General features: G+C 42.0%; 1 long non-coding RNA gene across 1 annotated transcript; it reads left to right on the top strand.

Moving 5' to 3' along the window:
• The first annotated feature begins 1469 nt into the window (after positions 1-1469).
• On the top strand, positions 1470-27480 carry LOC308476622. Its single transcript, XR_013986009.1, has 4 exons — positions 1470-1930; positions 19125-19321; positions 26792-26901; positions 27103-27480. It is a non-coding gene; the product is annotated as an uncharacterized lncRNA (long non-coding RNA).
• Positions 27481-27692: the final 212 nt, after the last annotated feature.

Below are 27692 nucleotides of genomic sequence, written 5' to 3'. Positions count from 1 at the left end.
CTGTCCTTTGTCAACAACAAATTGTCGCTTTTTTGGTGTTGAATATATGCTGTATGGTAATTTGTGGAACTAATAGGTATCTAAATCCATTTTATTTGTTTTTTATCTTATATTTTGGAAATGTACATCCAGTTTTTTCCCCTTTAAATTTTTTGGGGGGCCCAAGAGAGTGGGGCCCTAAGCTATATGGCTTGTTTAGCTTATACATAAATTTGGCACTGATCAAGAGGCACAATGCATGCACCTTTTCCCAGAGTCTTGAGGCAGGTAAATGGTACAGTGATCTGGCATCCTACATATGGGAAGAAACTTTGGCAATCCTATACTGGAAAAAACTCTGTGAGCAAAAGACCACTGTTTGATTAATTTGTATTCTCTTTCCAGCTTGCTGTAATAACATCAACTTCAAGTGATAAGGATGCTGCTAAATCTGCTTTAATTAATGTCAACTCTCTCAGTAATAAATCACTATTAATTCTCAAGTTAGTTCTTTTGGAAATGGCCTCCTCTTTTTGGCTGTCACTAAGATTCATTTGGAAATTGTCCCAACTATGGGATGCTATATTATTACTGCTCTTCTGTTCTTAGCGTTTCAAGGTGAGTTTCCATCTGGCTTGTGGACACCCATAATCATTCTGAGGCTTTTAGTAAGACGTTTGACTATAACAGAAGTCCAACCATTAGTTATATCAAGTAGGAGGTGCTTACAGTCAAACACCCATCCATATTTTTCTACATCCAGACATAGATGTTCTATGATGCTAGTAAATAATGCAAAGACGTCTGTTTTATTAAAATTGGCTAAGATTAGTTCCTAAGTGCCAATATAGATCCCCCCAATATAATAATGTTAGATTATTTTGGATGAAGTTATCTAGTGACAACAGCACTAGATTCATAGTGAAAGCCATAACAGGGCTTGAGGTTCTGGACTATTTATGTATGCTACATTCAAAGAGGTTGGAAAACATGAGAACACATGAGCACCAAAGCAAAGTGATCTATGTCCATTTGGGTTACAGAGGTCATTCTCAATGGAGACACAGAGGTTGGTCTTCCCAAATCTGAGTATGATGGGGTTTGCCAACATCTCTAAGGTCAGACCCAACTTAATGCTGACCTGTTAGTAGATCTATCTAAGGAACCAGGAAGAAACAATAGTCATGTGAGCTATGCTTTTATTTTATTTATTTTATTTCAAATTTTCCTTCATCATTAGGTTACAGTAACATAAAAATGCAATATTAATATAAGTTAAAACAATTTACAATAAAGGTTGAGCATTTCCTCTTCCTCACTTCTCTGAAATTGATTTTGGTTTTGCTTCTTCTGATGGAAGATTTAAATAGAACAGTGCCATTTTTGGCGCATTTTCCTGAGTTTTTTTCCCAGCGTAGCCAGACTCTGCACAGGACTTCATCCCTCTTGTAGGTCCTCGAAATCTGAAGCTCTCCCCCCAACCCCTGCTCAGTATTCCACCAGGCTTTTGGCAAATCACTGTTTTGGGTGAAACAGACAGACTATATTCAGGACACAACTTGTGGCATAGTAATGAAGTGTAGAGCATGGAGATCACATTATGTAATGGAAATTCATCATTTGAAAATAATCAGAAGGGAGTTGAAGACATGGAAAATTCCATGCAGGCTCTGAAAAGCCAGCCAAAAATATACTAAACTACTCCAGATTGTTGTTCCTAACCATGAAACTAGAAATTTCTTTAAAATGAATACCCATGAGTTGAGCATGGACGCCTGAAAAGGGAAATATGTCTCTGAGTGTAATCACTCTTTAGATCACCTCACTCAATGTATGTGTTTTAGGAGGAAGCTAGGGAGGCTGCCTAGACAAGCAGTGGGACCCCATTTCCTGTTAATCTCATGGAGCTCCCTCACCCACAGAACTAATAGAAGAGGCTTAAGTGTTGAAGGTAGTCGACAAAAAGAATTCTCTGAGGACTACATGTTTCAGTGGCAGCCCTGAAACTGGAATCATATGTAGGTTTGCTTTTCAGAAATTGCATCTCCTGAGGAAAGAGCTGTTTGACAGCCAAGTGAGAATATGTGGAATTGTGATTGAATCTGCGCTGGGGTGGGAAATCAGCCATGGGAGAGATGTGTTCTGATGAGAACCAAGACATGGGGGAAAGGGTATATACTATTCCTGGAATTTTATGTCAAATGTAAGTGATGAATTTCATATAAAACAGGATTTGAAATTTTTATTCCTACAAATTTGTATATAATTTTTAGTAGATACATCTCTCAAGATTTCTACTTTACCTTTGATATTTTCTTGAGGGTCTTCTTTCTATTGCCACCACATATTTCTTCAAAAGAAACTTTTCATCCTTGAAAGAGGCAATCTGCATTCTATTGACTCTAAAGTAGTCCTATTTATTTTAAGTAGCAAATGGGTCCTAGATTATAGGCAGTTGCCTGCAAAGCCATTAGTATGCAAAAGTTATTTCCATATCCTTTAGGTCCTTGCAGATCTTACAAAGAAGTTTGATGTTTTGTATAATTGCTTCTGTGATATTCAATAATGGATAGCTTCAGATTTTGTTAAACTTAACATAGACAAAACAGAGTAGCTATCGATTAGTTCACCGAGGCAGAGGTCTCAGGTGTCATCGTTGGTAGTTTCCATTTGTGGTGGTTCTTTTTATTCTTCAGATAATGCTTGTGACCTTAGGGTCATTGTGGATTCTGTGCTTTCTTTTGAAGCCTACATCAATCATGTAATTAAAGTGTCTTACTACCATCTTTGGAATCTAGCCAGACGGAGACCTCTGCTCTTTCTGGTCCACTTGTTAAAACTTTAATCCGTGGTGCTCCCCCCACCCCAGCCTGTAATTCTCTGTGTCTGTTCCTAAGATAATGTCCTGCAGTCTTTGCATTTGGAAAACAGTATTCTAAATATGTGGAACACTATCTTGGATTCTTATTGTTTCAGTTTTAGTAATTCCTACACAAAGTTTCCCTAACTTTCGATTTCTTTTATAGATGGATGCTTCTTTTATAGAACAAAGAAACTTCCTACATCTGTCTCAGGGGTGAGGAATGCTTTTCAGTCTGAGGGCCCATTCCCTTCTGGGAAATGATCCAAGGGCCACATGCCAATGGTGGGTGAGGTCAGAGGCAAAAGCGGACAGATGAATGAATGTAAAGGTTACCTTTTGTACAGTAAGCTTATTAATGCACATACCCCCGCACACCTCTCTCTCCTCTATTGAGACAAGCAAGATGCATTATCAGAGTTCAAGGGCACATTCTGGCCAGTCTAGAACACTTGGCATATGAGGCACAGCTATTGAGGAATACAGGATGGCCTGAGGAAAAGGCATAGTTATATGATAACTGTACTTGATGTTTCCAAGACTGATCATCATCCCATGGCTTTTCTCCCCTTGTTCTATTGGAGAAGGATTTTGCCTTCTTTCAGTGTCCTGGATCAACAATTGTAGCAATATTCCCACAGATAAAACATCTCCTTCTTTAGAGCAGGTGTGAGGAAGCTTTGGCAGTCGAGACATTGCCAAACTCCAACTCCCACCAGCCGCAGAAAGCATGGCCAGTAGTCAGGGAGGACACCTGCTTTAGAGTCTTGCCTACAAGGAAGATAGGTTCTACAACTAGAAAATGGTGTAGTGGAGAGGAGCAAATCCTTGCACATCACCCTGCTTTTCATTAAGAGGTAGGGGAGGGACGGGGAGATGGGGATCAAATCTAATTCTGAATAGAAATCAGGGGCAATGTGGGAGGATTTGACCCTCTACCCAACACCATTTTCCAGATAAACCTTCTGGTTGCTTCCCTGTAGTGATAAAAATAAAACTATTCTTCACCCTGTAGGGCAACCAGCAGCTAGAGAAGGAAATTATTTTTGATGTAAATTGCTTGGGAAGGTTAAACATCCCTTTTTCTTTTGCTCATCACCCTGAGATGCATGTGAGGAAGGCAACATCTGGAAGCTCATGGGTTCTTCACCCATGCCCTTGAGCAGGGATTCTTTTCAATTAAAACTCGCTGGAGTTCAGTTCCTGCATCTCTCAGGTGGGTGCCATTGCCATTATAAGACAACAAGGGAGGTGTTCATGGTGAGTTCCAGCACCTCTTTTTTCTAGAAAAATAGCACTGGCCCTAGAGGGTGAAGAACTGTTCATGAAGTTATTTGGCTTTTACTTACAGTTTTGTACAGCATACCACCAGACTGCTCTGAAGTTGGCCACAATCTCTTCTGGACGTTTGATGTGTCACCAGGTATTTCAAAAGCACCCTGTTTTAATCTGAAATATGTTATATTTTAGTTCACCACCGCCTACTGAAATCACACTGTGCTGTCAGCAGCAGCTTGCTGAGGACTGTTGGGTAATAAAATATGGTCCCATTTAGACCCTGTTTTTGAGTGTATGTGCACACACACACGTATACAGTTGTCTTATAAATGTGATACAAAATGTCTGTGGGTAGGATGTGTCTTATGGCAAAACATTATTCTTGTTACTAAGTCAAGATGGGGTAAACTTGTGCTGTAAATTATTCCAGACTGCCATTTTCATGAATTTGCCTCAGGAGCAGGCCTTGGGCATTTCCCCAGATTAATGAATGGGTGGATTTCACAGTCACAAACCACTTGTTATACAAAAGAAAAGCCATGCTCCTTGAGCTAAAGGGTGTGATTTTCTACATTGGTTATGTTGCTCTTGTTGTATGCATGAGTTTATGACTACCGTTAGTTGTCTGCCTTTTATTTCAAACACATTCAAGGGAGAGCCTTACAATTTTGTTTATTGCTAGGATAATAACATGCTGCACAATATGTTCTCTGTGTAAGGCTAGAATAATGGCATCAGGGAGCAATTTGTTCTCTGCTGAAACATGAACTTTCATCAATAACAAAGAGATACTGGAACACCCTTCTGCAAAGTTGGATGGTTGTCCTGAATCATTACAATGTTGTCTGGCAGCATCTTCCAGTGTTAATTGCTGCAATGAAAATATAATGTGGCTTCTAATTAGGGAGAGCAGACTGGACTAAACAAGAGGAGTATCCTGTATACTTGACTTGTCAGTACCCTTAAAGGTAATGGACACATTTGGAAAAGCATTCCCTGACCCAATAACCCAGGTGCAGTTCATAATATTTTCTTATTTTAGATGCAAATTAAATCTGGGGTACATCGTTAATTTAATTGGATTCTATTTAATTAGATGCTAATTAAATCTGCGGCACATCTTTCTCTGTGCATTGTAGCCCTTTTCAAATGTCAGGCCTCTTGTTCAAAAACCCCATATTCCCATCTAGCATTCATCAATGTGGTAAGCGCAGCCCACTTCAAAACCCACTACCTCCATATTCTCCCCAAATCGTCTTTCTGTTTCCTCAACCCCTGGTTCCGTAATGCTAGCCTTGTCTACTCAGAAGCAAGCCCTGTAAAGGTAAGTGTGTCTAGTACTAGAGCTTAATACTTGTAAAATCCAAATATTGAGGCTATATAAAGACAAACCAATCTAGGGGTTTTTTTTTTAGTCACCTGGAGAACTGATGCAGTTTCATATATTCTATCAAAATTCCCTCAGAATTTTGGCTAATATTTTAAATCCGTTGGATTTTGCTTCAAGCAAAATTTGTGCTGTAACTTTAATCAGAAACCTTAATCTCTTGCTAGGGGCAGGTACTCCTGATAATTTAATACCAGTAATTTATCCCTTCACACACTATTTGTGATAGGAGCAGTGCTTTCAAACTATGTTAGTATCTCTATAGTGAGATGCATCAGTAGTAGTTCCAGGTTAGCTAGTTCTCAATTAGACAGGGATTTTGAAAATGTGGCCTCATTTCATTTCTAACCTTCTTGGCTGAGTCCAGAGAGTGGAGCCTTGTATCGCCTTTGCACCTTCTATTTGAATTGGGCTAGGGGTGGGTGGGAAAGAGACATGAGTCTCTCACTCGAGCATTTGCGTGCCATTCACATTCAGCCACAGCTAAAGGGCAAGCAGGGCAATGCTTGAATGTGGCAGCAATTGAAGGTAGCTTCCTCACATCGCCTCACACATTTTCTGAGGCTAATGAGGGAGTTCGGAGACAGCCTGTTTCTGGGTAGTCTGACAGGCAGATTGCCTAGAAAGCTCATTTAATTTATTTATTTAAATGTCTAAACTGCCTTCCCACTGACAATGCCTATGTTGTTTTGTAATCATGCACATGTTAAAACCAACCACATTTTAAATATATATATATATATAATAAATAAAATTGTATATATGACATAATAGATATTGAAAACATTTGTTCTGTTTTTAGATGGAAGAAGCTCACAAAGCAAAAGGTCTGGCAGAGAAATGTGAATGCAATATCTATTTTAACTGCACCCTTTCCTTTCATTGGATATGATCTGTTGTTCCTAATCCATAGTGGCTAGCCCCCCCCCCCAATGCCCAGTTCAGGGTGAACTTGAGGAGTGTGTAGCCATCTTTAGCAGGAGCTCAGCTCTGGATCCTGCCACCATCTCTGTCTGAAGCTTTTGCTACCATGATTCCAGATCACAGTCCCTTCCTCTATAAGTGATTTTGAGACCTTGCTGGAGGACTTCCAGGAGAGACCAGACAGCCAATCTGTTGCAGCCTTTGATTATGAGTGGTTGCTGCTAATTCGTTATGTGGACTGGTTATTTTCTATTGTGTATTGTATTGTTAGCTGCCTCAGGTATGAATGTAACAGAAGAAAAGAAATGTATAAAATATGGCAGGGTGACACCAGGTTTCAAATCTGGCTCGCACCCACTTCCTAGCATGTCTGGAGACAGAGAGAGCATCAAACACAGGGTCTATCTTCAGATTTGAGTGCAGTCTGCCATTAATTCCTATACATTCATTATCCCCCAGCTGAATGCCTAAAAATGGTTACTATCTTTTCTACATGCAGTAGCCACAATGTGCTGGGAGCAGGCTCACTGCTTGTGACAAAAGGTAGCCCTGGGGTGCCATGTGGTTTGATAACTGACAAGCACTTCCAGGGGCGGAAATGAAAATTCTGTCAAAAGATTTGACACCATCTGTAGAAATTTCTGAAAATACACCAAGTCGTTCATTAAAAATATAGCGTGTAATGAAATGATATCATTCACTGCATATTTACTTGAGCCAACAAAATGTGACTCAAACAGTAGCGGTTCTTAACTACATTATGCTATCACTGAACAGCAGCTGCCAGTATGTGAGAACCATAGGACCTGCCTTCTAGTAGTAGCTGCCCTGACAGCTGTGGTGTGTGCTCCCCACAGACCTATTAAATCTGCACAGTCCACTGCAGACTTTCACGTACACATTTTAAATCTGGTTATGAATGTCAACACAAGTCATTGTGCCCCACCCTACTTAATATCATCGGCAAATATCAGGGGTTTAAATCCATTTCTTTTGTGTATCAATAGCATTACTGTGTTTGCCCAGATGTCTTTTGGAGAAAAAGTCACACAAGTAATAAAGGACATTTCCTTACAATCAAGGAAATCTAGCTTCTTCAAACTGTCTCGCTGCAGCCTTGAGAAGGTTATAAGAACAAGTCAAGGGTGTTCTTTAGATCAAATGACACAGAGACCTTTTGCTCTTTAATGGAGGACGAGTTTTACGCCCTTTCCCCCTATGAAGTCTACAATTTAGAGTGACTGTGGTGTGCTAGTATACTGAAAAGTGCCGTCCTTGCTGACCATGAATCAGAGATCAGACTGTACTTTGACTCTGTTCTGTCAAGAGGCATTGGCAATGAGCTCCTTGCATTCTCTCATCACTGACAATCCATTTTGGAATTCCAAAGATCAAGCTTCAGCCAGGCTGAGCAAATCTCTGTATCACTCTGAAGGAGAAAATAGCAATGTCATAGAGCAAACTAAATCAAGATCATCAGAATTTTTCCATCAAAATCATTTTTTAAAAAAATATAGAGAGAAAGGCCAAACCAAATACTGAAATGGCAGGGTCATGAGAATTTGATGTTCCCCTGCCCCAGACTTTTCTGTCAGCCTCCTACTCTCATTTTCAACAAGAAAAGTAGCAAAAAATGAGGAAAATAATGGGATTTGAAGTACTAGCCAATTCCTTACAGTCCCTGCCCTCCACATGGTGTAGTAATATATCAGTGTTTGTCAAGGCTGGACATGGATCTTAAGGTCAGTTGGGAACCAGGAACCATGGGGTGAAGGCAGTAGTCAAGACTGATGGGCAAGCCTGGACCGAAAACAAACTAAAGGATATAAGAGCAGGACAAAGTTCAGGAATGTATTGTTGCTTGAGCGAGACTGAAGTGGAAAAGTGAGTCCTTCCTGTCAAGGCCTACCTTGGGTGAGTGTGGTCAGTTTACAGGAGGGTTTCCCAGTGGTCAGTATTGGCCTCCAGGGATCAATGGGACTGTGAATAAAGACCTAGGGGGCAGAAAATGACCTAGACATAGAAAATCCATTTACCAAATATAGTGCAAAATATTAAGTTAGGAATTATGAACCTCAGAAATAAAGAGCACGAGCATGTGCAGAATGCATCTTCCTTGCACCTCTGTATTTAATAAGATGATTCCACAACACAACACTATTTTCAAACCATGCTGCTTTACGGTTGGACTTTCTTATTTTTTACATTTCATAATTCCTAGTAACGGTGATGGATGACTAATGAATTTGGAGTATATACTCATATTTCTTCAGTTTATTTCGTGTATGTTTCTAAGAATTTGGGTTTGCATCAATGACAGCTTTATAAGCTCATCAAGGCTTCAGCAAATGCAGACATTTGGGAAACCCTAGTCTAGAGTCTGAGTATGCTATGTTGCTTAGAAAGAGACAGCAGTGTGCAGTACCATGGCTCACCCCGCCACTCTGGGCGGCTCCCAACAGAATTAATGATAGTAATAATAATAAAAAGCAATAAAACATCAGACATAAAAACCTTCCCTAAACAGGGCTGCCTTCAGATATCTTCTAAAAGTCAGATAGTTGTTTATTTCCTTGACATTTGATGGGAGGGCATTCCACAGGGTGGGTGCCACTACCGAGAAGGTCTTCTGCCTGGTTCCCTGTAACTTCACTTCTCGCAATGAGGGAACCGCCAGAAGGCCCTCGGTGCTGGACCTCTGTATCCGGGCTGAATGATGGGGGTGGAGACGCTCCTTCAGGTCCCAGGTACAATCCCTGGCATTTCCAGTAAAAAGGGTCAGGTAGCTGGTGATGTCAAAGACCTCTGCTAGGGACCTTTTCAGAATAGATTATACAAGCCTAGATGAACAAGCAGTTTATGCTGATATAAAGTAGTTTCCTGTGTTTACTTAGGAATTGAGTCCCTCTTTCGTATACAGCTACTGTAGTTCTAATGCTAGCGAGATGAAAAGCTTTAGGCAAATAATACTTCTAGCACCAGGAAAAACAAAATGTTACTCCACTAGGCAGGAGGAAGCGGCAGTCTATCATTAAAAGAAGAAGAAGAAGGGAAAAGATTGAGAAAGGCGTCATTGCCCTGCCTTGTTCCCATCAGCCAATATCTATCTTGCCACCGTGTTTCTCAGCGTATTCCGTTTTGGCTGAAACCTCCGCTGGCTTTGTCTCTTCAAGGCTAGAGCATAAGCATTAAACACTGCTTTTTGACTTTGGGGGTTTTGGTCTATGGATGCTTGGGGTTATGATGATAAAATGCAGACTCAGTCAAGGCTTTCCAGCAGTCTTTTGGAGAAGATGGTGAATAACACAGAGCCAGGCAAAAATTACGTTCGCAAATCTTGCCTCTTCCCTTCAGTCCAAGTTCATCTGAACATGGAGCTGAGCAAGTCACCGGAGTTCCTCTAGCTTCCCTCTGGGAATTGAATCATGTCAAGCCTCCAGAAGAGACTCCCTTTGCTTAACTTTTTTTTTTTTTTAAAGAAGCTTAACTGTAAAAAGAACAGAGAGCCTATATATGTGTGATGGTAGTACACATCTTATATGTAAGGTGAAAGAATCCCCAGCTTTGTTCCCAGAATATAATACCCTCTTATTTATGTGCTTTGCTACTTTTAGCTATCCTAAAAGCATTGCGGAGAAATATGTGCTGACATTTAGGGCAGTAAAGCAAATATGATATTACTTGTGCTAAGGCTTCCGGTGGTTTGTAAACTCCAGTGGTAGGCCCCGCTGCAAAATGAAGTTGGACAATGGAATTCATGAGATCAGAATGGAAAAGACATATTAGATACCCCCATGACCTACTGAAGCCATTCTATCCTCCTCCTATTAATAGAAACCTGGGCTAACCACACGCATTTAAATTATTAGAGGTCTGTTTCTAATATTGTTAATTCAGAATCAAGTGTGGGACAGCTCTCTGCATTGAAGTGGCTAAGAGACTGAGCTGTGAATCATGTAGTCTAGGGGTGAGAACTCTGTAGATATCCTGAATTCCATCATCCATGCTGGGTGTTGGAGTCTAGCAAAAGCTGAAGGGCCACAGGTTCCCCTTCCTTAAGATAGTCCTTGGTTCATATTTCACCTTTGTTACAAAATCAGTAAATGGCCTTAAGCAAGCCACACGCTCTCAGCCTCAATTCCCCCACTGGCAACATGTGGGTTGGTAATAATGACTTCACAACATCATATTCCCACTACTCGCACATTTTGCCTGTGGTTCCATGTAAAGAAACATTCGTATACAAGTGCACCTGATTGTCCTGGGTGTTCAAATCTTGTGTAACCCTTAAGCTGTAGCTCTTTCTTTATGCTTTCTCTTTTGTCTTCTCTTTTGAATTGTGGTTTTCCTTTCTTTTTTTTGGAATTTTTGTTTAAAAAAAAGCCCAACAACATTCAGGGTGTCCTGGTTTTTACTTTTTGAAATATGGCTGAAGCACCGGCCACCCTTAGAGTGTCGTCTCTTTCAGAAGCAGCAAATGAAATAAGTAAATGTGATGTGTGGATCTTTTTCATTTGTATACACTATTTATCATTCTGGGTACAGTGTTCCTTCCAACCCCACCCGCTTCCTTCCTGGCAAGGTGTCCTTCTTTGATTGTATTTAAAAGGCTCTAAGAAAACAGTCTTCAGTGGCTGGGAATTGATGATGAGACAATGCAGCTGTCCAATATCATGAGGTGAGTACTGAAACTGACTGCTTCCCCCAGGAACCCTTTCTAAAACCCTGAGTCACTGAATGTTGAATCACACCATTCCTGTCAATGTGGTCTCATTCCTCTCACATCTTTGCTTTGCTTACTGTACATTACCTCACAGACTGTTTCCTGGTCAAATGGTGTGGCTTTTGCATAATCCCGAGGCATTTCTCCAGCTCATTAGGAGGGGCACAACATGAAGCTGTATTTACAGAGAGGAGCTGAAAAGCAAAGAATCCCATTGGCGTCTATCGCGCCATCTGTGCAAAGGCAAAGAGCCCTTAACAAACAGGTCAAGCAATAAGCTGTGTTTTCTGCTTTTCCCATTTCACCTATTTGCTGAAGCTCGTGACCGCCTGCTACTCGATTTCTGGAAGGGTCAAAAGGTTGCAGTATTAAGCATCACCCTTAAAAATTCATCATTTGTCTGACAAACAGTGACCTCATGTTGACTCTCTGACCAGCTGTAAACTCGCTGATTGCACGTCTCTTCATTCCACTCGGTTTAAGATCTCTGCGTAAGCCACTACAAGGAGCACTTCAAAATTTAGCAGGAAGTGATTGCCACCTATTAAAACAATGGTAGGCTATTAGATTAAACCATCTAATTAATGAATATATTGAAAGGCTTCACCTTTTACAATGGCTTCTCATTGGAGAAAGTCCTCAAAACAACACAAACATTCCAATAGTTTAGTAATTAGGAAAATATGGCTAATGGCATAGTTGACCATCTGCATTGGGGGGAGGTGTCACTCTGTCCTACAGGACGTGATTTATGGGCCAAAGTAACTCTGTAGAAGTGGTCGAGCTCCGTAATAAAGCTGATGTCACGTAGCACCAAGCAATTTAACTGTGCAGACACTCTGATCTAGCACTGCATACAAATGTGATGCCAGTGAGCCAGTATGAACAAAAAGGGTTTTAGCATGGCATCCAAGGTTCAAAAGGGGAGGGATCATATATATTGCCCTTTCTGGACAATTATACTAATTATACATGTAAAATCCATCTCATATAAAATATTACATTACTTGGTAGGACCAATGCTGTTGACTCTCAGGTGGGGCAAATGCACAAGAACTACCCTAATAGCCCCCTTAATAGAGATGGGGAAGGGAGAACCACCCTAATAGCCTCCTTAAATCCTTTTAATCCCTGCACCTATTTCTTGATAGTGCTGTTATACCTGTGTTAAAAAAAAGTATAGTATATCTTTGTCAATGGTGGGGAAGAGGCTGCTGGACCCCCAACTATCATCATCCCTGACTGGGCACTGAAGTCCAGCAACATCTGAAGGGCCACAGGTGTGCCCCCCGGGTCTAAGTTACCAGATGCTGGGGATAAACAAGAAGGGTTAGCCATCACCTTCATAGCTTGACTGCTTGTGTGTTTCTCAAGACAAAAGCTGAATGCAGAACTCAATGGAGAACCAGACAATTATATTTATAAGGGGGAAAGGCAGGTGATGATCTAAGATAATATGTTAGAGATGTGTTAGAGATACGGAATGGTTCCAGATGATGGAACAATATGTGGCTGAAGAATCTTACCTCTATGTGGCTATGTGTTTTCTTACTATCAGCCCATCTCACCTGTTTTGCTGTGATTATTTTGATTTATTTTCTTCTTAAACACTTGCAATCCCTTCTTCTCCAGTTTTCTGCAAATCACACACTTTGTGTCTAGTACATGCCTTCTTTCAAATCATTAATTGAAATGCAGAGCAGCGCTAGACCCAGCACTGAGCTGGAAATACCTTCCAAATTTGATGCTGATCCATTAATTACCCCTTGAGTGTAGTTTTTCAGTCGAGTACTCGTTTAATGGTAATTCCTTGTAGTAAGGGTTTCTCAAGTACCCTTATGAGGCTGTCATATAGAACAATACATCAAAAGCCTCACAAAAGATATATCGGCTGGGGTTTTCTTGTTTACTAATTCAGTCCTTGATCAAAGAAGGAAACTAGGTTGAGCTGGCATGGTTTAACCTCAATAAATCCACATTGAAGGAGAGTAACAAATATTTTGTTTTATCATTTCTCCAATAACTTAACTTTTTCTTTTTTAAAAGATAGGCACTATTGATAGCCAGGGTTTTTGGCCTTTGCCAAGATAATTGTTTCAGGATCTTTGGATAAAGATCATTGTACTGTATTGACTTTGGCTGACCAATCCTATACGTAACAATTAGGCATGAGGATAAGCAGGAGGTTTGCTCGGGCTACAGTAGTGCATGGTCAGCATATAATAGAAGTGACCAATCCTGTAAGGCAGGGGGAAATATAATCTGAAAGCAGGGGTGGTAGGAGGAGCTACAGTCTTAGAGCCCTGGAATTATTACAAAGGGCTTTTAACCAGGGGATGTAGTGCAATGGTATCCACATGCCATGCAGACATGGAGATGCTTAATAACAAGGAGGCACAACCAGGACAGCTCCTTGTGCTACGACTCACAGAACAATGCCACAGCACCTCACACCATGAGTTCCATAGTCACAGGTGGCACTGTGGCATGTCCCCAAGCGTGTTCATACTGTTCATAAGCACCCTTTCAGATCACCATGTAAAGGAAAGGATGCACAGCATAGCCAGGAAGACTTTTTGGTTCACCCCTCCACCTGGTGACCCATGTGACCAATCCCCCCAACTATTTTGCCCCCCAATCCCAATTCCCTTTTTCCCCTCCCCTAAACACCCTTCTACCCCTTCCTTTCCCGACTGCCTCATAAACCACAACAAGAACATTTAGCTCACTTAGGCCCTCTGCCCCATTTCACAATATCGAAAGAGCAGCTGGTGGGGCAGAGTCACCTCAATAACCTCCTGACAGCAGCATTGCTGTTTCTCACCAGTGAGGGGAGGGGCTAGGCAGTGGAGAAGTCAAAGCTGCACAGATGCACAGCCAGAAGCAACCAATTGGCTCTGCTGGTGCATCCGCAAAGTCCTAAACTGGCTGCCACTCCACTGCCACGAGGCTATTGCCCTGCTGGGCAAGCTGCTCCTGCAGCAAAGCGAACCCAAGTGAGCAGAGACTAGAGGGCCATTTGTCCAGATGACACTGAGGCCTGCTTTCCTCTTAGTACCCCTTCATGAGACCATCTTAAGCCAGATGATAGTAAGATTAGTAAAATGGGGGCGGGGAAAATGGATCCTTATCTGCACCCCTGTCTCTAGTACAAAAAGAAAGAATGAATACAGCAAAGCGGTTTTTGACGTTTTTAACGTGGGTGGATTTTCCCTAAAAATTCAACCCATAGACAGGACAAAACAGAACCTGTTTGTAGGGGAAATGAAACTGTCACAGGACAGAAATATGGTAATCCACCCCCGGACCTGTGGCTTTTCACATTCTTTATTTGCACAAGAGTTGCTGTATAGATGTTCATTTTCTGCTACTCAGTTACTATTCCAGTGGCACAAATAATATACCGGTAACCAGCTTTAGAGAAAACAGAACATGTTAATTTACATACGCCATCACAGATAACGTAAGGGGGATAGTAACACGGGAAAGCAAATGATCACAATGTTAAGATAAAAGTCAAGTGGGGACTTCCGGGGTGGCGCCATTGGTAATGGCGGACTCCCTCTGATCCGGCGGGACTGGCTCTACGGGAATCGGGTCTGTTCCGCTACGGCGAAGCGGGGACCCTTTAAAAAATCACAGGCGGATGAAGCCTGTGACCGTGGGACTCGGCGGGCACCTTTTACGCCCCCCCAATTTGTAAAGGAGCCCAATTACGTGCTCCGGAGCGAAGCGGGGCAGGCGGCGCGGTGCTGAGAGTCAACTGCTACTTCCATGGAGCGAAGCCGCACAGCCGTTACCGGAGAGCGCTACCTTTTTCCTGTGACAATCTGGCTACAAAACCAACTACCCATGAGTAGGTTAAATTTGGACAATTGGACTCTAAACAACGACCCGTGAGTAGAACGGAAAATTGGACTAGGAAATTCATTTTAATTTGGCGCTGAAGCGGGAAGGTCTAAACAGGAAGTCAGCCTTCCGCTCTTTGTAAAAAGATTAAAGCAAAGACATGGCAAGCTAAAGCTTAGAAAATCGTTTGTAAAGGATCAACTTTCATCATCTAAGATTACTGGATCCCCTTACAGAGGGGGGATTTTTTCTGGACTGTTTAAACCTGCAGAAGAGTGCGTAAAGAAAAGTAATTTACCACCGTCTTGAACCTGGGAACGGGGTGTCAGGACAGACGTTTTCGGAGTTCATTGACTTTAGACAAACGTTTTTGACAGACAGTTAAAAGAAGAGGAACATAGTGATTCCATTGTTCTCCTTCGCAGCCAAAAGGAGCAAAATATTGACAAAATATCTGAAAAAGGAAACTTTGTTGTTAGATCTGCTTTAAAAAAAAAGAGAGAGAGATGGATACAAATAGAAGTTCTTCCCCTAGAGGGAGCTTGTGAAACTGTTGTTGAATCTAAACTGGGGAGCTTTGCAGCTGCAATAGATTACGACTGTGGGATCAGACTTTTGATCTTGCACAACAATGTACTGGGAGGCTCTGGTGCATGCTTTCTGTAAGACAAGTGCTTTGTTGGAACAGTTACATGAGAAGACGGATTTGATGACTGTTGCGATCAGAAATTTTGGACAGGTAGTGGGTATCTATACAGAACCCACTCAGGAATCAATTCAGGAGTGTGCTCTGACAGATCAGATGAGGGAGGAGGTTGTGGCTGGACCCCGGGAGGCAGAGATGGAGGGAACTGTGGCCCAGCAGGAACATGAGTTGTTGGATCTGACCAATGAACCTGGAAAAAGCCAGATTTGGAGAGATAGAGTCTTGTTTGGCTTGGAGATGGGGGGCTGGATAGACCCCCCTATGCAGGGATATTTTGACTTTTCAAGTCTGGCGTTGGGCCGGGAGGAGTTTGGAGTTGTGGGGATCCTCAACTTTGGAGGGACCTTAAAACATGCCTTTAAATATCACATGGAGTTCAGTGTGGACTATGGAAAAGGGGCTGATCTGTCAAGAAGGGATAAAAATATTGTCAAGCTGGAGTCTCCACAAGTGAAAGGAGCAGAAGACAAAGTAAAGTACAGGTATAAATATGAAGAAGATCTGCGGAAGGGACATGGAAGAGACTTAAGGGCCTTGGACATAAGGCTACCAGGTTAATGAACTAGTTGGATGGGATAGAAAGGACTGACAAAACCCGAGACCAGGAGGAAGAGACGTTGGATGAAGATTGGAAGAAAGTTTTAAAAATTCTACTTAGGAATGTTTTTTAAAATTAATGAGTATTAGAATAATGTTGGAATGAAATGATTTGGCTTTAGCAGAAATGTTAAAAAGAACTATGTAAGAATATGATATGGTTATGAGAAATTGTTATAAATAAGATTTAAGTTTTAAGTTTTAGGGTTTTTTATGGTAAGATAAGGTTAAAATAGAGTAAGGTAATTTAATGACAGAATATTATGAAAAATGGAAAGGATTTGCTGTGACAATCAACAACTAAAATACAAAAAAGGGAGGTGTGAGGAGGTCGATGAAATAAGGTAATGACAGTTAAGGATTTGGGAATATTGGATTTGTTTTTAAATCTTTGTGGTTTATTTTTGTTCTCTGATTTTGATGTGTTATCTGTTTTGTTTTTGCTTTTTGACTTTGACTTTTATCAATGTGTATTGTTTAATTGTTATTTGTTTCTTTCTTGTTTTTTCCTTCTTTTTCTCTTTGTTTTTTTTCTGTTATTTTAAAATTTTCAATAAATATCATTAAAAAAAAAAAAAAAAGATAAAAGTCAAGTGACCTAAATTAGAAGAGGCAGTGGTCATGGTTGGCATGCCAGTTCCATTCCTGGCATCTCCAGGTAGGGCTGGAAAAGACTCCTGCCAGTCAGGGTAGTTAACAGCAAGCTAGGTGGACCAATGGTCTGACTCAGTATAAGGCAGCTTCCTATGTTCCTATACTGCGTACTTTACTGTTTGGAAATGAAAAGTGCAATTGCAAATGCACGTATTTGGAAGTATCGAGGGTTCTAGGATCCTTATGAAAATGCTAATGTTGAATGTAAATCTCTATAACAAGTTACTCTGTTGAGTAGAGTGGTAGAACCTTCATGAATACGTCCCATTGAGATGTGTTTTCTAACCTCCTCCTTGTCTCCTTAAATGCTCAAAGTTGTTTATGATGGAACAGCTCCCTCTTTGATGAAACACCCATGTGTTTAACTCTACTAATTTAAAAGGACCTCTGATTCATTGTTTGGTAAACTCATTGGGATGGAAAGGGAACTTGTTTAAATTCCTAATATTTTCTTTCAACAGTAAAAACAAAATGGCATGTTTTCCCCCCCTCCCTCCTCCTGCACTTCCAGTAGACAGAACCACTGACATCACAAATCAATACATTACTGGCAATTGTAGCCTATTTTAGCTAAAGTGCAATTTTCCAAAGCAATCCCTCCAAAAAGTCCTGACATCAGTGATTTCCATGATAGAACTGAATTAAGCCCTTGGATCACAATGGCCATTGTCTGTCATTTCCCAGTTCATTAAGACACATAGCACACTCAATTCTATTAGCTGTTGCCTGTTTGGAAATGGGCTTTTGTGGTCACAGGGACAAGTGTGGTTCTGGGAGGTGGATATGTTTGATTCCCCCCCCCCCCACACTTTATATGAATATGGGAGGTTGAAGACAAGTGCTCCATGCCATAGCTGGCTCAACTGAAAGTCAACATGGCTGAAAGCATTACAGCAAAGGCTGGGCACTTGTCCCCGCCTCTATAGCAATGTAAATTTCAGAGGAGACAATGAGTGTCACAAAGCAGAGCTTCCCCTACATAGTCAGAGAGACAAGAGGCAGGATAGATGACTGGGACACTGTCAGGAGAATGGGGCATGGCTGGCTAGCATTCTCAGAGGCACCAACCCCTTCAAGGGGAGAATGGACAAGACACCTGGATTTTATGAGCTGAGTCAAGAGACTGAGGAAGATGGATTGAGGTGTTTTACTGGAGAAGAAAAGAAGGTACAGTTATAGAAGAAGAAGACTTGAAGGTAGCCCAATGAACCCACTTTAATGTGCAGGTCTTGCAGCCAGGACAGCCCCAGTGATGACCTAGACTTCTTGACTCTGCCCAAAGAGCAAAAAGGACCCTCTACAATTTTTGGAGTAAGAGGCAGAGATGGTTTTTATTTCCTTTTCTAATTCAGGAACACCTCACAATAAGAACCAGGGCACCAAATGAAGACCCTGATAGATGGCCCTATACATTTAAAATAAAACAAGTGATCATAGTATAGGGTGGAACACCCTCTGACCTTCCTGTGGTTTGAGCACAGCCTTGCATCTGATAAACCCAATCATTAGCCGTAGAAGCTGAGGTCATAATAAACCCTTTAATCTGTAAGATACAAGTCTACCAATTATTTATCAGCTTGCAACTATCTCCTACTTAATGGCTTCTAGGTTTGCTTTATAGGTGCATTAAACAGGGAAAGTATTGCCATTACACCAGGGACCAAAATAAGTATTGACTTCTTTGAACGGGAATAAACTCCCATGAGAGTTCATTTACAGGGCAAGGAAGAGTTCCAAGGAGAGGGGCTCCATGGACAGCAAAGTGGTCTGTAAAGAGGATGGCAGAGGAGCAAGAAGAGAGTTGACTTCATGTGTATCAAACTGAAATGTTTTACCGGTGGAATTCTGAGATATATATATATATATATATATATATATATATATATATATATTCCACAGTGGAGGGCTGCCGGGGGTCGGGTAGGGATAATGCTTTACCACCACCACCACCGTAATAATAAAAAAATATTATCAAAGCAAAAAAGATAATGAGGTGGATGGCCAATACAGCTCTAACAGGAAGAGTCAAACTCCAAGCCCTTCTATGTTTGATCAGTGGGGCAGCAGGAGAGGAGGCCTGGGATGGCATTCCCTTACCCATAGAATTGTTTTTAAACTGCCTATGCTTTCATATTACTCAATATAAGAATGGTATCCCCCCTTTTAGCAGGGGTGAGGTTGCCGCAGCCCGACTTGGAAGAGATTTGATTTGGTTTCTCCTAGAGGAGGAGGAATTGGAGTCCCATGGACAGGGGTGACAATGAGAAGGGGACTGAACTGCCTCTTGGTTGGTGATGTTGGGCCAGTGACCACCTCTCAATCCAACGTACCTCATCCTAACAAAAACACCTTAAAGAAAAAGAGGTAAGTAAGTAAGTAAGTAAGTAAGTAAGTAAGTAAATGTTGATTTAAAGCAGAGTCTCGTGCCCAGCGGAAGGATGAGGAGTACGTGCTGCATACTCTATATTGCTTTATTTACAGTTCAAAGCTGGTATATTACAGAAAGACATCTTGCCTCTGCCGGAGCAGAAAATGCATCCTCTCTCCTCGACAGCTCGGAGAGAATCACAAAGTGAAAAACAGGAAACCAGTGTACGTCACATCCAGCCTCCCTTTCCCGTGAGAAACTCCAACAGTACAGACTGTGGAATGTAAACACCTGTCTCGTGACAAGCCCTTTCGCTGCACAGTGAAGGAAAGCAGAAACCAACATCCTCCCCCTTTCTGTGAACATCACTGGGCAGCGTGTTCGTACAATATCAGTACAAACCCAACTTCTGCACATAGGTACAGTGTTGATCCCTTGATACAATCTTGGACAATACATCAGCAGGAATTTCATTACCTGGCATATAGGACACCGTTACGAGTCCCTTCTGAATACATTCCCTAGCATGCTGCAACTTTAATTGCAAGTGCTTCGTGCTTTGCTTACAACCTTCAGACTTCAGCAAAGCCAAACATGCTTTGTTGTCCTGGTAAACCTGGATTGGACATTTGACAGGAATTTTCATATCTTTGCACAATTGTACTAACCATTCACAATCCTTAAGTGAATAAGACAGTGCATTCAGTTCGGCTTCACAAGTACTTAAGCTAACTGTTGTTTGCTTCTTGCATGACCAATCAAACAGACTCTGATTGTACATGTAGCAAACTCCAGACGTACTTTTCCTGTCTGTAGTGTCACTTCCAAAACTTGCATCTGCAAATATCTCAAGACCACCAGACTTCTGATTGTTAAATCTCAGTCTGTAATGCATAGTGCCTTTCAAATACCGCGCTATGCGTTTCAGAGCTTTCCAATCCTTGACACTAGGATTGTTGACTTGTCTGCTTAGCAAATTACAGCTAACAGCAATGTCTGGTCTTGAACATCTGGCAATGAAGTTTAGCTTGCCTAGCACACTTCTGTACAGTGTAGTGTCAGAAAATGCTTCTTCAGTGTCATCTACCTGATAACCTGTTGTCATCGGTGTGTCTACAGGGTTAGCATCCATCAGATTTAGTTTGCTTAACACATCAGCAATTTTCCGTGACTGGTGTACTAGAATGTTACCATCTTGATCTCTCTCTATTTCCAGAGATAGGTAGTTGTTTACCTCACCAAGATCTTTCATGTCAAAGTGCTCTTTCAGTTGAGCTAGGGCGTTATTGTACATTGCGACATCTTTCCAAAAGAATAATAAATCATCAACATAAAACAAACAGTACAGTTTCTTTTGCCCCTCCTCTTTGACAAATACACATGGATCAGCTTTCCCTTGCTGAAAACCTAGAGAAAACAATACTTCAGTGAGTTTTGTGTGCCAACACCGTGCACTTTGTTTGAGACCATAAAGGGATTTCTTCAGAGCACAAACAAATCCCTGTTTTACCTGTACGCCATCAGGTGGAAGCATATAAAGTGATTCATCCAGAGAACCGTACAGAAAAGCTGTATTAATATCATGGTGACTAATGTGCAGATTTCCCTCTGCAGCTAGCTTGAGCATAAGCCTAATGCTTTCATATCTCACTGTGGGTGAATAGGTCTCGTGATAGTCTTCACCTGGTACCTGTGCAAAACCTCTGGCTACCAATCTGGCTTTGTGTCTGACTATCTTGCCATTTTGATCTGTCTTCGCTTTGAAGACCCATTTGCTTCCAAGCAGTTTCATTCCTGGAACTACTGGAACTAGCTCCCATGTTTTGTTCCTTTCTAAGGAATCAAGCTCAGCCTTCATGGCATTTAACCATGGCTCAGCTTCCTTTGAATCCAAACCCTGGATTTCTTGGAAATTTGAAGGTTCAAATACCTTCTTGGAGCTTTTAACAGCTGTTACTGCTATCGTAGCAAACTCATCAGCAAATCTCTTTGGAGGTCTGCCTTTTGTGGCTCTCTGTGACCTACGAATTAGCCTTAAGTCTTCAACACTCTCCTCTTCCTTCTTAGGAGAAAAACGACCTACTGTGAACAATGGTTCCTCCAATTCTTGATCAGAGCTTTCAGAGGGTCGCATAGAGGCTTTCGCACTCTTGAAATCCTCTGAATCACCCGATTCAGTTTCAGATTCAGACTCAGAACCTTCATCAGTGGGTGTGGGTTGTTGTGGTTGCTTTTGACTATCCTCAGTCTCATCACCGTCATCAGGATAACATTGGAAAATTCCCACATTCTCCCCCCACTTTGCATTGTACTCAACACTTCTCGTGAGCTTAATTGTCTTAGAGTCAGTCATCATTATTCTGTAAGACCCTTTCTGATAACCTAGAAAGATACCATGCAATCCACGCTTGTCTAACTTGGAATTTTGTGGTGAGTGAATCCACATGTCAGAACCAAAAATCTTCATGTGTTTGATGTATGGCTTCTTGCCAAACATCTTCTCATAGGGGGTACAACCAATCGCTGAAGATAACCTGCGATTGTAACTGTAAACAAAACACGAGAGAGATTCGGCCCAATAACTCTCTGGAAGATTGGCATCATGCAGCAAGGTTTTTAACCCTTGAAGCAATGTCTGATTTGCCCGTTCCGCAAGTCCATTCTGCCATGGCGAGCGAGGACTAGACAAATCGTGTTGAATTCCTTTCTCAGTCAGAAAAGCTTCAAACTGCTGAGAAGTGAATTCCCCCCCGCGATCAGTGAAAAGAGTCTTTATCTTCTTACCGTGCACATTTTCCAACCAAGCACAGAATTCCTTGAACCTAGGAAAAGCCTCTGATTTCTGCTTGAGATTGTACACAAAAATATATCTGGAAAATGCATCAACGAGAACCATGAAGTACCTATTTCCACCCAAAGAGGGCGCTAGTGGTCCAACTAAATCAGCATGAACAACCTGGTATGGTTCCGTAGCTTGCCTACTAGACACCTTACCTTTCGCAGCCATTTTCACCTTGTTTGCTGCGCATGCTTTGCACTTCATGTGGTACCTGCAGGGTTTAATAGTCATACCTTCAACCAAGGCAGGCATTTTAGATACTGCCTCAAAATGCAAATGACCAAATTTTCTATGAAAATCGTGAATACATTCTGCATGCAAACTTTTGTTAGAACCTGCAATGCAACAAGTGTCATCCTTTTCAACATCATCATAATACAAAACAAACAAACGATCAACATATTCTGCATGCAATACATAATCATTTTTCTTTGTGATGATGCACTTCTTGTTCTTGAAGGAAACGTCAATGTTCCGCTCATTCAGCTGTCCAACGCTGAGCAGATTATGTTTGGCGTCTGGCACGTAAAGCACATTCTGTATCGATAAGTCCAAACTGTGAAGAACAACAGTTCCGTAGCCTTTACTGGGAATAGTGTGGTCATCCGCCTGGTGAATCGCACCTTCCTGCGGTGTAAAAGACACAAACAGTCTCTTATCGTTGCACATGTGGTGGGTCGCCGCTGAATCAACAACGAAGAAAGATCTAGACGTCTTCTGGACCTCTGCAACCTTTGGAGTGAAGCGTGAAACCATAGCCTTGTGCTGCGTTGTCCTAGACACCGGACCTTTGCCTTTGCCTCGGCCTTTTCCGCGCGATGAGCTATCGCTGCGCTGTTCTGTCTTGGCCCTGGGATATCTGCATTCCCTCTTCATATGGCCTAGACGTCCACACGAGTAGCATTTCACTGCCTTCAAAGCTTTGGCGCCATCTGGTGGTTCCACTGCACTATGGGATGACGTCTGTGAAGACTCCCCCTTGCCCATGCAGCTAGCACCCCGGCGATCTGCTTCATTTAAAATCACGGCAGTTACATAGTCCACTGTTAGCTGAGCGGTTGGCTGCACAGCAATCTGGGTTGCAACAGACTCCCAACCTGAACCCAAAGATTGTAGTATCATGAAAGAATACACAGCCTCTGGAAAGTTGAGTCCTCTCTGTTGCAGCTCATGTCTCAGATTTTGCATCTCCATCAGATGTAAACGCACATCTCCACCTTCAGCAAGAGCCATATTATGCAGCTTGTTAAAGTAAAACATAGTGGATCCAGCTTCTGTCCTTAAGTGAGCCTCTCTCAAAGCGTCTCAAATTTCTCTGGCTGAGGTCTTATCACGCAATAGACAGAGCTCTTCCGGGGATACTATCAATGTAAGAGTTCCCCTTGCTTTGGAATCCTTAGCTTCCCATGCATCTGTAACTGGAGCTGGGGGGGTTTCTGTAATCACCTCAAACAAACCCTCTTTCCGCAGAATTGCCTCTGCATACAGAACCCAGTCGGCATAATTTTTCTTGTTGAGCTTAGGAATCCCACAAGCATCCTGAAGGGCCATCATGACTCTGGCATTAGCCTTCAGCGTCATATATGCTGCTTTAAATCTTGCTGCGTCACTGCTGCAGCTGCTTTATTCCAAAAGCGCACTTAAAAGTTACTTTCGATTTCCCCAGCATAGTGACTTGTGCCTGGGAGCCTTTTGCCTATTCCCGGCAAAACCGGCTTTAAAGGTTCAAAGTCCAGCCATAAAGCCATAAAGCCATTAACTAGAAGCTGGCAGGCTGCCCGGAGCAGTAGCACATACCTCATCAATCACCTCTACGCGCAGAGCAGATTCCGATCCGATCTGTCCCTCTGCATTCCGATCCTTTGCCGGCACTCCGATTCGACTTCTGGAGCCCATAACCACGTGTTGATTTAAAGCAGAGTCTCGTGCCCAGCGGAAGGATGAGGAGTACGTGCTGCATACTCTATATTGCTTTATTTACAGTTCAAAGCTGGTATATTACAGAAAGACATCTTGCCTCTGCCGGAGCAGAAAATGCATCCTCTCTCCTCGACAGCTCGGAGAGAATCACAAAGTGAAAAACAGGAAACCAGTGTACGTCACATCCAGCCTCCCTTTCCCGTGAGAAACTCCAACAGTACAGACTGTGGAATGTAAACACCTGTCTCGTGACAAGCCCTTTCGCTGCACAGTGAAGGAAAGCAGAAACCAACAACACTGGGGCAGTTTTGGGTTGGGGGCACTGCAGAGTGATTACCCAAAGCCTGGGGCTTTGGGAGGTATTTCAGGGTGCCTTTTGAATCAGATATGGGCAAGTGGGTGAACTCTTGACAGCAACACCTAGGGCACATGTTCAGCTCAAAGGCCCAGGGCTCACCTAGGGAGAGGGAAATTTCCCTAATCCTATTGGCTGAGGAGACACAGAATGTTGGTGCTCACATGCCCAGGGGGACACAAAGGACACTGCCCTCAAACCTCACCTGCCCTCACTTCTTTAACTGGCTTGTTATTCTATGGATCTTCTTATTGTTTTATCTGAAAAAATATACCGTAACCTTTCACCAATGTACTGCCTTTTGAGGTCATGCGGGCAATGAGTAGTAAACCAGAAAAAGTAGCTATCAGAGAACCTCTAGAGCTTGGTATGGAGATGTTCAGCTTGTCACAGAGGAAACATTCCCCGTTTCTTCCATGGTTTGACAACTGGTGGTTGGCTTGTGAGCAGATTTCCTCATAGTCACAGTGACTGTGCTGCTCCCAGGATGTGCCCTTCACATGCCTTTGTTTATCTTATGGGATTTGTGAAGCCTGTTTTCATCTCAGCAGCGTAGCAGACACCCCAGGAATAAAATCAGCAGGACAGGTTCTTTGTTATTAGAAGTCTGTCAGTTGAGAGCAAAGTCTCTTTCAGAGCTTTTGTTGTTGAACTAGTTTCATTCACTCAGGGACACATTCAACCAACACAGTTAATAACATGAATATAACATGAATAACCTATAAGGAAGGGTGTGTGTGAAATCTTTAGATTAAAAATAAAAGCACATAAAACTTTTAAAAGCCCAGATCAGCAGGCTTCCATGCATCATGCTGTAGATTCACATATGACCAACATCACACATAGATAAGATCAAGGAATTATCAAGGGAGACTGGCAAAACTGGAATCCATTTTTAAAAACAGTGTTTTTCAGGATTCTAATTAGGATTATTGCACAGTTTAGGGAGTTCCATTCTGTACCCAAAGGTTTGCACATGTTAGAGGATTGATCACCCCCGCTTTTCAGCAGTAGCTATCATGCCTGCATTGCAAATTCCCATGTTATATTACTTCCTTCCCATGTTGATGTTCCTGTCTGGTGAAAGGTTGCAATGGAGAGCAAGGATGTGAGTGGGGGAATCACAATTTCCACTGGACTTGTGGGATTATCCACACAATTCTTCATCAGACATTGTTTTAAGGCTAATTCTCCCATCCTCAAAAGCAATTATGTCCCATTTGGCGTTCCTGCAATTGCTTGATGCTTAGGTTTTGATGCTCCATCAAAATGTTATCTTTAGTACTTTGCTTCCAACTTGATTTATACTTCACTACAGCTAAGCCTAGGTTAGACATGTGTGTGTGTTTATTTACAATATTTATGTATTGCCTTGTAACCAAAAAGCAAACAAAATACACCCTTATTTACATAGTCATGACTGGACCTAATGGTCAGGGGTCCCTTTACCTTTGGGCAACAGTTAAAACACTTAGGTTCTCACTATACATAGTTCATCTCCCTTTATCAGAACTGGCACAGTGAAGAGTCCCAGATTAGGCCCATTGCCATCATTTGATGGAAGCAGAGTTAGCACAGGATCCAGCGGATTCAGTGCTGGCCCAGTCCCAGCTCTGTAAACATCCCATTTGGCAGGATGCTTCCACCCACCCACATTGAGACCCTGTGAATACAGAAGGGCCTCCTGCCAGCTGTGGAGTCCAATGGAGCTGGATATCACTAGGTGGAGAGTACCTCTGCCCCATCTAAACCCCTTCAGAACAGTAGATCAGGGGGTTGGATTGCTCTGCCCAGCTGCAATCTTATACCCACTTACCTGCAAGTCAACCCCATTGAACTCAGTGGAACTTTACATCTGAGTAGAAATGCATAGGACTGCACTAACCCACATCTGTGCGTACTTATTTTATTCCATTTTCAAAATAGCAAATACAGGGAGTCCCAATCCAGAGAGCAATGTTGACTGTCACTTAGATTTGTTTCAGATTGTTATCACACTTGGTAGAGATACTGGCTGAGGTTGAAATTTGAAAGCACTGGAAGAAGTCGCTTGTGACATAAATAATTTGAAATAAAAATGTCACGGTTTTGACTTTTTGCAAATGACTGCACTGAACTTCCAAACTGTTGCAATTCAAAAAGCTAATTCAGGATTGTGTACATTAATGCCAATGCCCTATAAAACTGCCAGAATATTTTTTTAAAAAATAAAAAAGTCAGCAAAGGCAGAGAGGCATTAGTTTTTAGCCTGTGTCAGCATAAAGGTTGCCTCAGTTGTTTCATCTCAAAACAGCTGCATGCTTTCATTGACTTTTTTTGCCCTTTCTTTGTGCACTCATCCTAACCTCTTAGGTTGTTTCCTGGCCTCACTTTGCTGACCTATGACCGGCGCTGACCTTTAGCTAGAGAATGTGACATTTTGTTCTCCTCTGGCGGATGTGTGAGGCTCTCATTATTCAAAGGTATGTGAAAATAATGACCTCTAGTGACCTTTCAGTTTCCTTTCATTTACTGGTGTCCTTTAGGTGCTTGTTCAGCATATTGCCATGCCCAGTCGTTGTGTATGTCTGCTTAGTGGTGCTATATTAAAATTTCTTCAATAAACATGCATCTCCTGTTTATTAATTCCATGCTTCATTTCTCTCCCTTATTGCCTGTTCAAGCAAATGCCATGGAACCTGACAGGAAGGAACAGGTGGGCAATTGGCTTCATAGGATCAGACGACTGCAGTGGAATGAAAAGCAAGCATATCCAAAGGATGGTCCCAACCTAAGATATGGTATCTGCCGGCTTCCAACAAATTAACCTCACAAAAGAGACAAGATCACAGCAGGAGCAAGAAAGGTGCGACTCTCCAAAATGAGTGAAACATGGGAACCTTTTCAGTTCAAGGGTCATATCTCCTCAGCGTACCACACTTTTGAGTGACAACTGATCCATGGTTATTTGGTGTACCTTTGTGGACATTTGACATGCTGATGAAGAACATTTATTGAAACTGTCTATTATTCCGGAAGTACTGTTCTGTTGCTGTGTTTGGAGCACCCTGTTGTTGTGTTTGGAGCACCTACCATCATTCTTCTGTGTTGCTGTGTCTATAGCATCATCTATTGGCAAAATTCTGTATTAACTTTGGAAGGCGTTTAGCCTCAAAATTCAGTGATTCTTTACGGTCAAATACTAATCTGATCATTTCCTTTCATGGAATATCTACTTCACTCTTATTAGTTCGTGACTCCATGTACATATTGT

This window comes from Podarcis pityusensis (genome assembly GCF_964106645.2).
Source record: "Podarcis pityusensis genome assembly, chromosome: 4".
NCBI classification, from domain to species: domain Eukaryota; kingdom Metazoa; phylum Chordata; class Lepidosauria; order Squamata; family Lacertidae; genus Podarcis; species Podarcis pityusensis.
Note: the sequence above shows the minus strand (reverse complement) of the source record. Positions and strands in the feature narration are given on the sequence as shown.